This window comes from Peromyscus leucopus, chromosome 18 (genome assembly GCF_004664715.2).
Source record: "Peromyscus leucopus breed LL Stock chromosome 18, UCI_PerLeu_2.1, whole genome shotgun sequence".
NCBI lineage: Eukaryota > Metazoa > Chordata > Mammalia > Rodentia > Cricetidae > Peromyscus > Peromyscus leucopus.
Genome location: NC_051078.1, coordinates 47143141 through 47158225, shown reverse-complemented (window position 1 = coordinate 47158225; position 15085 = coordinate 47143141). Strand labels below are relative to the sequence as shown.

General features: G+C 49.2%; 1 protein-coding gene across 2 annotated transcripts in view; it reads left to right on the top strand.

Moving 5' to 3' along the window:
- Positions 1-15085, top strand: part of Syn3 (synapsin III) — a 439566-nt gene that overhangs the window by 347762 nt on the left and 76719 nt on the right. The gene's annotated exons all lie outside the window — the stretch shown is intronic.

Sequence of the window (15085 nt, the reverse complement as noted above, 5' to 3'; positions counted from 1 at the left end):
TCTTTCTGCAGTGCTCTAAGCTGAACTCTGTCACAACTGTGACCCTGGCCATGCCCCCCCCCCCCGTTCCCAGTCCTGTTTCCCCTTGTACATAAGATACAGCATAAACTAGACAATTTTGATGCTCTAGATCTTCTACAAGAACACCACAGCTCACTTTAAGAAAAAGAGACTGGGCAGAGCGGTGAAGGCCTTTCAACCCAGCTACTTTGGAGTAGAGGCAGGATTGAAAGTTCAAGGCCAGTCTGGCCTACAGAGTGAGTTCAGTGTCAGCCTGAGCAACTTAGTAAGACCTCAGATAGTGGCAGTGTACTTACTCGGCAAACATGAAGCCCCTGGGTTCAGTTCCAAGAAAACCAAGGAGCCACCCAGCCTAAGCTAGACCTCCTTTCATCCAGGAGGACATTTTGAATGCAGCCTCCAGCAGCCCAGAGCAAGGAGCCAGCGGCCAGCGCCTTCTGACCTGCTCATCTGTTTCTCCCAGCTCTGACATTTTATATGTTAGCCAAAGTATGGCTGTGAGAAAACACATTCCAGCTGGCCAGCTCTGTGACTGCTATGGGGCTGTCCTTTCCATACCTCAGAGAAGGAAAGAGCCCAAGGGTCCACACACAGGCTCCAGACCTCAGCAGGAAAGATGGGTCTTCCGGAAATGAGAATGAGATGAGAAAGGGGAAATCCAGCCCCCATCCCTCCCAGTTGGGCCTTTAAGACTTTTGGTACAGATAGAGAAGTGAGAAGGATTTCTGCTAAGTGATTGTTTTTCCTATTGAGGGCACAAAATAGAGAAATTGGGGCTGGAGAGACAGGGCAGGGGACCCAGATAAGTCTGAGTGGAAGCACTCTTCAGGACAAAGTGGGCTTTTCCAGCCTGCTGATTTTCCAAAGCTATTGACAAAGCTAGACTAATCCAGCACAGCTGTGCAGACTGTAAGCAAACAGGGCCTTTCATGGGGTTCACCCCACCCCAGCCCTGTGCTCAGAGTTTGATCCAGCCTTTCTGTAGGGATATCAGCGAAGTGCCTGGAGCAAGCAGGTGCAGTGGGAGCCAACATCACCACCCTCAGCTCCACGTGCAAGGTCCTGGTGCCTGGGACCTTCATGAGGGCTTTGGTGAGGATCTTTGCTCTGCCACCTCTTAGCTAGGCCAAACGAGTTTCACCATTTTTCTGGGCCTTGGATTTGCCATCTGAAATTGGCTATCACAGTAGTGATCTTGATGAGTCTCTGGGTGTGATAAGTGAGCAGAATGTAAAGTGTGCACAGGGTGAGTATTATGAGCTGGAAACAGAAAGAAGTGTCCCGAGACACTGACTCTCAGCCTTCTGGAGAAGAAAGACAAGTGTTACTCCAGAACTGTTGGGCCTCCAGTTAGACAGAGCTGCTGAGAGCTGTCCCCTGCCTGGCCTCATGGCAAGTGACCCTTTCCTACCCAAGGTCAAGCGTGAGAAGGTCAGGCATGTCTCACTTCAGTCAGTAAAATGAGCTCCTTAAGGGCACAGAGAAGATAGCTGAGGCCCAAGACTGTGATCATGGCACTAACTCCAGTTCAAATCCTCTATCTCCACTCATGGTGCCTTCATGGTTCTTGTTAGTAATATTTTTTTAAGGCATAGAGCACTTTGTACATAAGAAAATGGAAATACAAGGTTAAAAAACAAAGCTTGGAAATAAGCCTTCACTGGGGGTTAACAGGCTTTGACCTTTATAGGAATTCAATTCTCCAAGTCAGTAGATTAATCCCTTTTCTTTTATAAATGAGTTAATTTCAGAAGTATTAAGATTTAGCTGCAATCATATAGTTAGGTAGACCAGTAGTCTCAAACCTGCACCTGCAGCAGCTGAGCATCCTGTTAAAATGTAGGAGCTGAGCACTCAAGCTGGAGTGCAGATGAGACATTGCATCTCTAACAAGAGCCCAGGAGATGATGACCTGCAGAATCTACAACCACACTTTGAAAAGCAAAGCTCTAGGGCTAGAGATAGCTCGCCCATGAAAATGTTCGCCATGCAACAGGAGGACCCAAACCCCAGAACCCACACTTCAAGAGTTTATAATCCTGGCACTAGATATCTGGGGCTTGCTGACTCGCCAGCCTATCCTAACTGGGGAGCTCCAGGTCAAAGAGAGACTGTCTCTAAAAACAAGGTAGACAGCTCCTGAGAAATGACATTTGAGGTTGACCTCTGACCTCTACAAGCTCATGCACCAACACATATACACACATTCTTACATGTACACATGCAAATGGGGAGAGAGAGAGAGAGAGAGAGAGAGAGAGAGAGAGAGAGAGAGAGAGAGAGCTCTAGACCTCAGGGATTCCTGAGAATGGGCCTGCAGAGACCACCTACGGACCTCCACCTCTCAGGCCATCCCCAGGCCATCCTCCACACTATGTTTTTGCAGCCCTCCAACTCAGACCTATGTTACCAGTGGGCAAGCTAAGTTTCAGAAAGGAAGTATTCATATTGAATCTGCAAGGCTTTACAGAAGGGACTCAATTTCCTCTATCCCTAGGTAACTCAGATAGGTGAGCTCAGAGGATTATGGTCCACTCAGAGCCACCAGTTCCTTTCTTGCTGAGACCTCCCACTCCCAGCCATCTTTCCGTGTGTTGAGGACTTAACTCACAGTACTACAGGGGTCTCCAAGTCCCAGTGGCTGACACTGTCGTGTCTGGTGAGTGATTCAGAGGCTTGGCAGCCTCCCTTGGTCCATTATGCAGTCATTGAATATTCAGTCCAGAGGCTTTCTGGCATGCCCCCACATCTTCAAAGTCAAACAGGGGAGCCCTTCCTCATTTGCCTGATATAAAAGCATCTAGAAGCTTTTTTTCCCTAATGGAGGGAATCACACCATCCATCTAAAATGAGGAAACCCCACACTAAGGAGCCAAGAGAAAAATGGAGACATAAGTTTAAAGGGCTGACATATTAATGGAGAAACCTTGTGCCTGGTTTATTTCTGCCCAGCCCGATTCCTCTTGGAAAGCCATGCCTCTCTGAAGCTTTGGAGCTCAGAGGAAATGGCTTTATCCTAGGGAGAACCGAGCCCCCCACCCCTCCTCCTTGGACACCAGTGTGATCTCACCTCTCTTCCCTCCAGCCTGCAGACAGTTATGGAGGGGCTGCTCCGGGCTGGGTCAGACCTGTGCTACCTCATTCATCCGGCTAAGATCCATTGGTATTGAGGAAGCCTCTGCCTCCCTGTGTTCCTATTCATAAAGAGCCAGCTGCTATCAGGCTCAGACAAAGAGGGCCTCAGAATGACTACACACCTGGTCTGGCCAGTAGGTAATCCTCATGAATCTACCATCACAAGGCATTGCCTGTTCTCTGTAGTCCAGGCCTTGAGTCTGTAATTGTCCTACCTCAGCGGTAGCTAGGATAACAGGACCGCATCCTCAAGACCAATTGGTAACTACTCTTTCTGAAAACTGTTTATACCGGAGACATGATGCTGCAAAGATACTCTAGGGGCTTCATGCTTCCTTCCTTACCCACAGACACCACCTTAGCACAACTTGGGGACAATGTGAAGTAGATGACAAGCTGCCAACACCCCCAGGATTCTACAGGCCTCAGTCTGGATCCTTTATCTGTCCCCGGGACTTCCATACCCTACCCAGTCCCACTACCTCCCTTCTAATCGGCACTCTGGGTGCTCTGTCCTGAGTGAAGATTGAATAGTATCAGTCCTGTCTTTGATGCCTACCCTCTGCAGGATGCAGTCTGAGCCACCAAGTCCTTTTTTTATGATTTGGCTCCAAGCCCTGTGGTCCCCCACTCCATCATTCAGAGAGAGAGAGAGAGAGAGAGAGAGAGAGAGAGAGAGAGAGAGAGAAAGAAAGAAAGAGAGAGACTCTGAAAGGAATGGTCTGTGAGGCTGGGGAAATGGCTCAGTCAGTACAGTGCTTGCCACATGAACACGAGGACCTGATTCCAAGCACCAATGTAGAGAAGCCAGACCTGAGAGCACACGCATGCTTGAGTTGAGGCGGCAGAGACAGGAGGACCCCTTGAGGTTACTGGCCAGACAGTCTAGCCAGATTGGTGAGTTCCAGGATCAGGGAGAGACACTGTCTCAAAAAATAGGGTGGAGAGCGATTACGGAAGTCACCTTCCACATGTACATGTGCACGCACTCAAACATGAACACACACAGACGCACATATGGATTGTGATGGAAGCGATCAAACACACATGAACACAAAGTTGCATGAGCAATATGCCTGTGCCCTTGCTCAGCTCCAGGTCAGACCTCACCCATGACCACACCAGGCTCACTTCCACATCCAGGCCACGTGTGATTATTTTAAAGAAAATTCAAGACATTCTTTACTTTCATCTGAAAACACTTCAACATGTGTTTCTCAAAGAAGAGGAAAAGACTTCATTTTTGGAAGCTCCAGGGCTGGGGAGGAAGAGAGGCGGGTAGTCAAAACAAAGTAACCAAATTTGTGGTTTGGTTTGAATGTGTACATTTTATAAGCTGGTATTTTTAGCATAGCCCTCCTGAACATGCAGAGAGTGCAATAACTCTGTGTCGACCCTCATTTAGAGAAAGCAGTGGCAAAGTGAGATCTTCCTTGAGTGTGGATGCTGACTAGCCTCTCCCTCACAGGATTTCCCTCCATCCCCATGGTTGGCTCTGATGGTTCCTGAACCCTCTGGAATTTTCACACTTCTGTGTCCTTTCCTCATGGATGCATCTGCCTGGAATACCCATTTCTTTGTTTGGCAACCTGACTTTGTCGGCAAAACCTAGCACCAATGTCATTTTGCTCATTGTCTATGGCACCTCTTCAACACCCCTTTCCTCTCAAGGCAGCCAGCCAGACGACATGGCTGAGTTGAAATCATTCTTGAATGGATCCATTGCCCGCTTCGTCCCAGGAGCCTCTGTAGAGGTCACCCCTGTGACTCTAGGCCAGTGAGAGAGACAGTGCAGTCCTCAAGGAGGGATTTGGCCTCAGCATCAGCTGAACAGTTGTTTAATTGGGTGTTGGGGTTCTGGTTCATGAGTCAGAACAACGGCTGTGATGGGGCTCGTGGGAATTAAGTGGGGTGTGTCTACTGTAAGGCAGCGGTAGAGCACAGCTGGGCCCCAGGACACACAGAGCAGACCTGGCTTCTGGAGTCAGGCATCTTCGTGGACTCTTCTCTGTAAAAGCCCATTAGCCAGACACCTGTCTCACCCTTCAGGCCCTCGCCTCTCCCTGGGTCTTGGTAGTTTCCTACCTATGAAAGACACCCAAAGATGGCCTCTGGCCTGAGCCAGGACCCTGCTGTGGAGGCTTAGGGGACAGCTTGCTTCCATGCTGTCCTGTCGTTCCTGTGCCCTCTCACCCTCAGCCTCCATGTGCTGTAGATCAAGCCCTGGGGACCCTGATTCTCCACCCTCTCACCGCCCCCCAGGATTTCTTGCGTGGAAACTAGCCATGCCCATGCCTCTGTAACTCCAGATTGTCTCCAAGGAAGCATCCCCTTCCAACTAGCCTGCCTAGAGTCCCCATCAAGACACGTTCCTACAACCTCATCTGTCAGGCCAGCCCTGGCCCAGGATGGGGCTTGCCTCTGCTCTGGGCTCATCCATCCCCACTCTGCTGCCTCAAAATTTATAGAGATAGCAAGCCCTGCCCACCTAACCAAGGCTGGCCTTTCTCCCACGCATTCCCTGCTTCCTGCTAAGGGATGAAAATAGAGAGCAGTGTTCCCTCAGAGTTAAGTCCCACCGTCTCCAAATGTGGCAGGGCTGATATGGAGCCGTGGTTCTTCCAGGGACCTGCTGCTCTGGTATTCTGTGTATCTGTCCTCCCACTCCAAACCACATTTCCCCACCAACATTAATCCTTCTCCCAGAGAAGTGAAGAGGGCAGGAGAGGCCTATCCTCAGTGCTCAGCAGGGCTGCATGCTCACCTCCTCCACACCACAGGTTCTTTCTTAGAAGTCTCTGGCCATTCTTTCCCATTGGATGTCCACATCAGTGCTTGTCTGGAGTGTACAGAATAGAAGTCTCCTTGAAGTCTGGAGCTGCTTGGAGGTTGAGGACTGAGCACAGGGTACAGTTTTACAGAACTGGGGTGTCTGGGTTTGAAGGTTTGGGCTCACTTTTCAGCTTCACAAAGCTTTGCCCTCCACTATTTATAAAGTGGGGACTGCCCTCTGCCCCTTGTATCTCATTAACAGCTGTGAAGACTGAGGAGGGATGCGGCCCCAGCTATGGTCGCTGCCTCTCCCACCTCACCTTCTCCCACTCAGTAAAAGAACAAGTTGTATTAACGGACATGTGTCCCTTACCATGCCTGCTGGCCTCACATTGGACAGGCCATCCCTGTCAGGCCAGGCAGGAGACACTGGAGCAGTGTGATGAAGCGTAAGGGTCTCTCAAAGGTTGTCAGATATCTCTGTTGTGTCCAGGCATGGCTGCAGATATCCTGGTCCAGCTTTCCCCTGGGGCTGTCTGGATGCCCTTCTCTGTCCCCAAGGTCCATCCATTTCCTGAAGGCTTATGGTCCCATGGTCCCACAGAACTCCTAATAATCTCTGGCATGGAAGTCCAGGGTCTTCCTGGCAGGTGGCACCTCAGGAAGCTAAGTAAAATGGCCAGGAGAAGCAGCTGCAGCTCCAGGGATGGTGTTGAGTTGACCAAAACACCTCCAAGATCCAGCAATACTGCTCTCCCTGTGGGTCCAGCCAAGGGTTTCATGGAGACTCATTCCAACTGATGTGGAGCCTACTGCTTGCCACAGAACTGGTGGCTCAGAGAAGTGAAGTCCCTGGCCTGAGGACACACAGCTCAGGCAGACTAACTTCAAAGCTTGTATATTTTACTCTGGAGTCCATAACAGAGGAAGAAGAGGGTAAAGAGAGGCATTGTGGACAGCAAGATTGCTGAACAGATAAAGGCTCATGCTACTGAACCTGAGGACCTGAGTTGGATCCCAGGACCCACTGTGGAAGGAGAAAACTATCTCCTCCAAGTTTTCCTCTAACCTCTATTCTCACACTATGGCATACACCTGCCCACACACATACATAAATAAAACAAATATAATTTTACCTTTCTTTATTATTCTCCTCCCTAACTAAAGCCCCCCATTTTTCCATTTTCCCCATCAGCTCACTTGTACCCCACTATTCTTCTCTCTATTGCTCCCTCACCCCACCCCCACCCTAGCGGCAGTCTGTTTTTACTTTCCTGGTTGGCTTGAGAAGTCATCAATTCTCTCTCCAAGGATACAGGGTGCAACTGACAATCTAGCCTTCTACATAGCTGACAACCCATTCCTGAAGCCATGAATCACCTCCTGTGAACAAAAGATGCTCCCAGCACCCCGCTCACTCAGGGCCTATGTAGCTCTGTGTCTTGAGCTGTGAGCAGAAACTGAGCAAGCGGTGAGCAGAAATACACATTCATATGTCACGGGCCCTCAGCATTCTCCCTCTGAGCCTTCCCTTTTTCCAGCATCTCTTAGGTGATAACATTAGTAGGAAGGGTTTGGAAGCCCAATTATGTCTCACTCCAACAACTGTACAGAAGATCTGGCTCAAGTGGAGGGGAAGCAGACAGAGGAGGTGTGACACACACAGGTGCAAGAATCCCAAGCTCATTTTAGCCAGGAGAGACTCTCCTCCCTTCTGAAGATCAGACCTCCAGAACAGGCTGGTGGACTTCTGGGATGATGTCTGAGCTGAGATGTTGACAGTCTTAACTGTGGCTTTGAGATTTCTGAGGTTCATTTGCCTTCACGATCTGTCTGTAGACACTAGAAATGTACATTGAGACATTCTATTCTATATCAGGATTGAAGTTGGGGTGTAGTTCAGTGGGAGAGTACTTGCCTAGCATGTATGAGGCCCTGCGTGCAATTACCCAGTGCTGTAAATGTGTATGTATGCATGTATATAAATACAAAAGTTAGGTGGCTGGAGAGATGGGTCAGCAGTTAAGAGCACTGGCTGCTCTTCCAGAGGTCTTGAGTTCAATCCCCAGGAACCACATGGTGGCTCACAACCATCTATAGTAGGATCTGATGCCCTCTTTTGGCATGATAGAGCATCATATATATTAAATAAATAAATATAATTTTAAAAAATCATAAATATACAAGTTAGACACCACCTATACAATGGAATATTATGTGGCAATGAAAAGGACACATACCGCCAGGCGGTGGTGGTGCACGCCTTTAATCCCAGCACTCAGGAGGCAGAGCCAGGCGAATCTTTGTGAGTTCGAGTCCAGCCTGGTCTACAAAGTGAGGTCCAGGATGGGCTTCAAAGCTATACAGAGAAACCCTGTCTTGAAAAAAGGAAAAAGAAAAAGGAAAGGAAAGGGACACATACTACAATGTGGATGAATCTTGTGCACATAGGCAAAGTAGGCACCAATCATGAAGGTCATCACATCATGATTCTACGTGACATTAGATAGTGGTGATAGTATGCACACAGCTGTGTGTATACACAACAAGCCCCGGATCAAGCACATGAAAGGGCGAATTTTGTCATGTGTGAACCATATGCCCCTAAAACTCTTACTGTTAATAACATTGAAATAAACTGTTGTGGGAGATTTGGAGGAACGCAGATGGGCGGTGTCGCTGTCAGGTGAGCACCTGTATGCATGGCTGAAAGAGCCTGGAGTCATTCTGCATAGAAGAAGGAGTAGACAATCCAGTTCCATCGATTTAATGATTGAGAGGTTTCCGTTCCCAATGTTAAGTCTCTCTGCCGACGCAGTAAGCCAAATCAAGCCGAATTAAAATAAAAGACCAAGTTTATTGGGCAAAACGTTCCCGTGGTGATTTTTCCAGCCCCCAGAGATGAGACCAGGAGAGGAGAATGGAAAAAAACCACATGGCCGGTCTCCAGGAGGCAGTTTAAATACCCTGTAGGTGTGGCCTTGAGTAGCTCCCTGGGAGGAGCCGCAGCTTGGCTGGCTTTCTGGGGGCGGGGTCTGCAGAGAGAGGGGTGGAGCCAAAGTGGAGCTCCCAGCTAAACAGTGGTGACTTTCAAATATTTTCAAAGCAAGATTTTTACAAGAAGGGGAAGAGGAGTCCTAAAAAGAAACAGGTGATGAATTTGGCTGAAGTTGTGGCTCAGTGGTAGAGCTTTTGCCTAAAATGCTTAAGGCTCCTGCTTCAGTCCCCAGTATTGAGAAACAAAAAAGAACGAAAAGGAAAAAAGGAGAAGAAACATAACAGCATGCCTGGGCCTGGGGCTGTAACTCAGCTGGCAGATTCTTGCCTAGCATGCATGAAATCCTGGGGTTGAGCCTCAATATTGCCAAATATTGAGCCAGGCATGAGGGTGCATGACTGTTATCACATCACTAGGAAAATGGAGGCAGGAGGTCATCCTTGGCTATGTGCCAAGCCCAAGGCCAACTTGGCTTCTGTGGGACCCAAGAAACCTTGTCTAAAAAAATAAATAAAAGTTTAAGCTGGGCAGTGGTGGCGCACGCCTTTAATCCCAGCACTTGGGAGGCAGAGGCAGGCAGATCTCTGTGAGTTCGAGGCCAGCCTGGGCTACCAAGTGAGTCCCAGGAAAGGCGCAAAGCTACACAGAGAAACCCTGTCTCGAAAAATCAAAAAAAAAAAAAGTTTAAAACCGTGTCCATAGCTGTAATGGATGGTAAGGTTGGGGTGTTTGGGTAGATCTTCAGGGAATGCCATTTCTGTTGCCCACAGAGAACTGTGTGGGCCCCAAATCTAGGAAGTGTGTGCTTCACATGCAGACTTGGATCCCACAGCAATGGAGCGCTGGTGTGTACTTTATTCCTTTATAGACAAGCACCTGGAAGGCAAGGCTTAGTTAGGGTTACTAGGGCTATGATGACGTATCCATGACCATGGCAACCCTTATAAAAGAAAAAAATTTAACTGGGGCTGGCTTACATTCAGAGGGTTAGTCCCTTATCATCATGGCCGGAAGCATGGCGGCATGCAGGCAGACATGGTGCTGGAGAAACAGCTGAGAGCTCTACATCTGGATGCACAAGCAGCAGGAAGAGAGACACTGACGTGACTTGAGCATTTGAAACCTCAAAGCCCACCCCCAATGACACACCACCTCCAACAAAGCCACGCCCACTCCAACAAGGCCACACCTCCTAATAGTGCCACTCCATATGGGGCTATGGGAGCCATTTTCATTCAAACCACCATGGAGGCTAAGAAACTTTCCCAAGGAGATTCCTGTGGGAAGATATGGCACATGTGTAGTGTAGTTAGACCCTGGCTGAAGAAAAAAAGTCTTTAAAAAAAAGTAAATAAAAAGAAAGGACAGGAAGAAGGTAAGGGAATGTGAGGAGAAGAGAGAAGAGGGATAATGGGAGAGGAAAGAACCGTGAGCAGGAATTTGGGGATCCTGGGGTGGCCTATCTTCAGGAGCCTGAAGCTGGGCTCCTGTACCTTATCTTTCTGGATTATTTGGCCCCTTCCCCAAACCAGCCCTCCCCCCAAGGATGCCTTCTGCATGTATTACCTGGAGAGTGGAGGGGGTAAGGATGTAGGCCAGCAGCCTGAGCCTGCTGTGAACCCTAAACTCACCCAGGCAAGAACAAGGAAGATGCTTGTCCACAGGCAGATGCTGCCAGCCTGTGGGGTTACTTCTGACTGTTGCATTTCTCAGGGAAACAGGAAATGTAAGAGAAAGGAATGTTTGCTTGTCAGTAGGCATGATCAGTTTAATTATTCCAAATTTGCTACCAGTATTCTTTCAAGACACGTTAAAAGTAGTGAGGTGGGGATGGGGGACGGGAGTGGGGGTGGGGGAGTGGAGAGGGGTGAGACAGAGGTGGAATTATCAGGGCAGAGAGACCACAGGTTCTCAGCAAACACCTTCTAGGCCTTCCCGAGTGCCAGCCCTGGGCCTGGTTAGTGTAAGAATTGAGGAAGGCAGAGGAGGTACCATGTCTATGTTAGGCACCCAGGTGCGTTGCGGGACAAGTGACTGAAGTGGGAATACAAATGGAAATGCTGTTTGTGATTGGATGTCACCACACTGGCTGTAAGGTTGAGCTAGAGGTGTCTACAGGGCTTCTTGAGCCAGATCTGAACCTCAGGACAGTCCTCAGGTCTCAACCACAATCAACAACAGACACAGACAGACCCATTGCTTCCCAGGGAGCTTCCCAGGGACTGGAACAGCTGCAAACAGGCTAAGAAATAAACAGAAAAAGAAAGGTGAGCAGGCAGTGACACAAGCATGGAGGTGGGGCCCAGCTTCTTGGAGAGGTGACTTTAGAGATGCCATCTGAAGTAGATATGGAGTGGGCAGCACATGCAAAGGCCCTGTGGCTAGAGGGAACAGGGTGAGAATAGCACAGGAAAGAAACAGACTGTTGGGGAACATGAGAGAGATGGGATCTGAGATCGGGTCTGGGAAGGGAAGCTTGCCAGACAGCAGAGAGCCCAGACAGCATGACCGGGAGTTTTCTCTAGTGTTTCATTTGTAACGTTCACCACTCTTGGTGGTATCTTGTAGGCTTGTCATAATATTAAAGGATCAGAAAGACCTTCAGAGATTGTCTCCTGTGTTCTCCTCCCTGGAACAGGAGTTTCCAAGGCAAGCCTTCAGATGTGACATTCCAAGGCCAAGGTTTACCCAGCAACTGTTGAAATGCTTCCCCTCTCTCTTGTGAATGGCCCTTCCAGAAATGCATGTTATGAAACCCACTTCTAGGCCTCCCTGTTTCTCTCAAAGTCCTCCTGCCCCCTGCTCACAGCCGGCTCCTCGACTTCCTCTCCCTCCCACTTCTTCCTCCATCCAAGACCCATGCCTGCCGATCAGGCTTAGATTCCACCCTGTCACCTGAGAGCAGAGATGAAGAGAGGATGGGAACGGTTCGTGGGACCGATGATCCATACCCAGGATATCTTAACTAGCCATGAATGCTGAGTGAGCAGGCCCTCTCAAGCCAACAGTTAACGTAACATCCATTCCTCCTACCAATCTGGTGGAATTGTAGCGAGTTTCCTACTGGTGAGTGAGGAAACTGAGTCACAGTTCTGGTTGTGACCCATCCAACAGCCCATAGTCCTAAAGGTAAGAGCTGAACATCAGCTTGGAGCCTCCTGGCTGTGGTGTTGCTGTTTCCGCCCACCTCAGGTTTTATGGCCACTAGGCTTATCCTCACGGGTCTGCTGGCTTCCATCCCCCCACAGCAGAAAGTGGTTGGTGACAGACAACATGAGGGTCCAAGGGTGCCACCAGGTGGGGGACTCTGGTAGATCCCAGCTACTTCATGTTCTCCCTGGGCGATCTTCAGAAAATCTTCCATTTCTCTTTACCTCATTTCCTTGTATATAAAATGAAAACAAAAAGTACAAGGTAGACCTGGAGAAATGGCTCAGTGATAAGAACACCTGCTGCCCTTCCAGACGACCAGGTTTGGTTCCCAGCATTCATATCCAGCAGTTCATAACCGTGTGTTACTCTAGCCTCAGGGGATGCTACACCCATTACACACCAGGCCTTGGATGCTACAGTTACAGTGGCAAGCAAACGAAGATGCCCGTCTTCAGAACACCTACAGGCAAGAAATGGGCAAGAAAGAAACGCACAGGCCAACACAAAGGGTGAGAGGCTCTCCTTGTTTGCCTCTTGTGGCTTGATAACACACTGACCAGAACCAACTTCAGGAGGTAAGGGTTTATTTGACTTACCCGTTACATTCCATCACTGAGGAAAGCCAAGGTAGGAACCTGGAGGCAGGAACTGAAGCAGAGGCCATGGCAGAATGCACCTATTGGCTTGCTTTCTGCAGCTAGCTAGTTTTGCTCTCCTATGCAACCCAAGTGCCAAGGATTGGCACTTTCCCACAGAAGGCTGCCTTTAATCTGAGTACTTGGGAGGCTGAGGCAGGAGAATCTCTGTGAGTTAGAGGCCAGTTTGGCCTCCAGACTGAGCTCCAGGACAGCCAAAGCAACATGGAGAGATTCTGCATCCAAAGGGGAAAGGAAAAGAAAATGCCCTCCACGGAGGTAGAGATGGTTCAGTGGTCGAGGGGACTCAGCTCTAATTCCCTGAGTCCTCAGGAAGTGCTCTTGTCCACTAAACCATCTCTTGTCAGGTAGATCACAACTGTCTGTAATTCTAGATGCAGGGGGTTGGACACCTCTGGCTTCCACAGGCACCTGAACTCATGTGCTCATACCCACATGTAGACACACACACCTACATATAATTTAAAATAATAAAAATAAATTATCTTTAAAAGAAGAAAATATCCCCACAGGCGCACTTACAGGCCAGTCTGAGGGAGGCAGTTCCTCAGCTGTAGCTCCCCTTTCCCAGATGACTCTAATTTGTGTTAAACTGACAAAAAAACCAACCAGAACAGTGTGTAATCATATGGTGAGATGGGGAGCCGAAGCAGCAGAGAAGGCCCCTGGTTTGAGCTCTTACACCAACCCAGTCTTGCAGAGCATGCCCCACAAAACTGGTTAGAACCCCCTCCAAAGACCTAACCAACTCTTAAAGGTCCTGCCACCTCAACACAAAGCTGGAGACTAGGCCTCCTCTATGAACCCTTGGAGCCACACTTGAGCCACAGCAATGGCTCAGCAAGGATCCAGTTCTTCACATACTTAAATCTCCATTATCCAGAGCATATAGGGAATGCCTTGGGTGGGAAGCTGCATAGGACCATCCCCAAGTGCCCACTGTATTGTTCCAGTTCCAGCTTCAGCCTGAGGATGCAGTTGATAGAATGCTGGCCTTGGCTCAGCCTGTTGGACTCTGATCTTCCCAAGGGAACACCCTGCAAGAACACAGGGCCGCCCCACTTATTTTAGCTTATTTGGGTACTTTTGAATAAGGCCTTATCAGGGTGGAGAATCTCTTTTCAAAGATGGATCTGTCCCCTTTCTAACAGGATGTCAGGCCTCTTGCCATGGGGCAGTGCTGAACTCTGGAGTGTCTGGGGCCATGGGACCGGGAAAAGGGTCCCTGAGAAGCCATCCCCAAGGAAACTAAATAAAGCTATTGTTGTGAAGGGAAGAGAAAAAATAGCCTAGCCAACAAGATGTTTTCTGTCCTCCGTGACCTGTCTGTGTTTGGGGAGGGGCTGGCATGTGGCAGAGGGATGGAAATAGGAATGGCCTTTGGGATCCATAGCAACAGTGCAGACCGGAAGGAGCACAGCAGAAGAGATGGGTATCGTGGCTCTGTGCCAAGTGACTCGTTCCCCATCTGTAATGCTGGGGAAGGAAACATGGCAGAAGAGATGGGTGGCCGTGTTTCTGTGCCGAGTGACTCGTTCCCCATCTGTAATGCCGGGGAAGGAAACATGGCAGAAGAGATGGGTGGCCGTGTGTCTGTGCCGAGTGACTTGTTCCCCATCTGTAATGCCGGGGAAGGAAAGAATGCTAAGGCACATTGCACAAGAGGTCCCTGGTCCCGTTCCTGGCTGGAAAACCATCTGTCTCAGTCAGGGAGAGGTTGTCATGGGTGAACTCTTCACATGCAGATCCAGGACACCTCCTTTCATTTCTGGAGATCAAATGACTTTCTACAGAAACCTGTCGCCACCTCTCCAAATTCTGCCTGTCTCTCTTTAAAAAGCTCCAAGTCTAGCCCCTTGGAGATAAAATACTAGTTCAAAGGACAGGTGCAGAGAAGTGTTTAGTGGAATTCTGGTTGCGGTAGCAGGGAAGGAGGGGGAGAAGGAGGTGGAGAGAGAGAACCACACACATGTCCGTTCATTAGCAGGGAAGTGGTTAAAGTGTCACAGGACAGGTGTGCATGGAGTACGGTGCAGCTGTTGCAGTGACTGGGTTAGGGCTGTGTCTGTCACAGTGGAGGGAGTGTGCATGATATAATATGTAGAGTCAGAGTGTGCAGAGACGTGGCTCAGTGGTAGATCAGGCCCTGGATTCCATCTCCAGCACTGCAAAAGCAAGTGATAAGAGCTGTTTTTGAAAAAAAGAAACATCAACATCAACTATCTGTGTGCAACAAGTATGTAAAGAGACGTGTATTGAGCGAGGGGCAAAGCACACCAGGCAGGTGCGATTGGTCACCAGGGCTAGAGCAGGCGTGAAGAGGTAAGGCAAGAGATGCCAGGGAAAATGT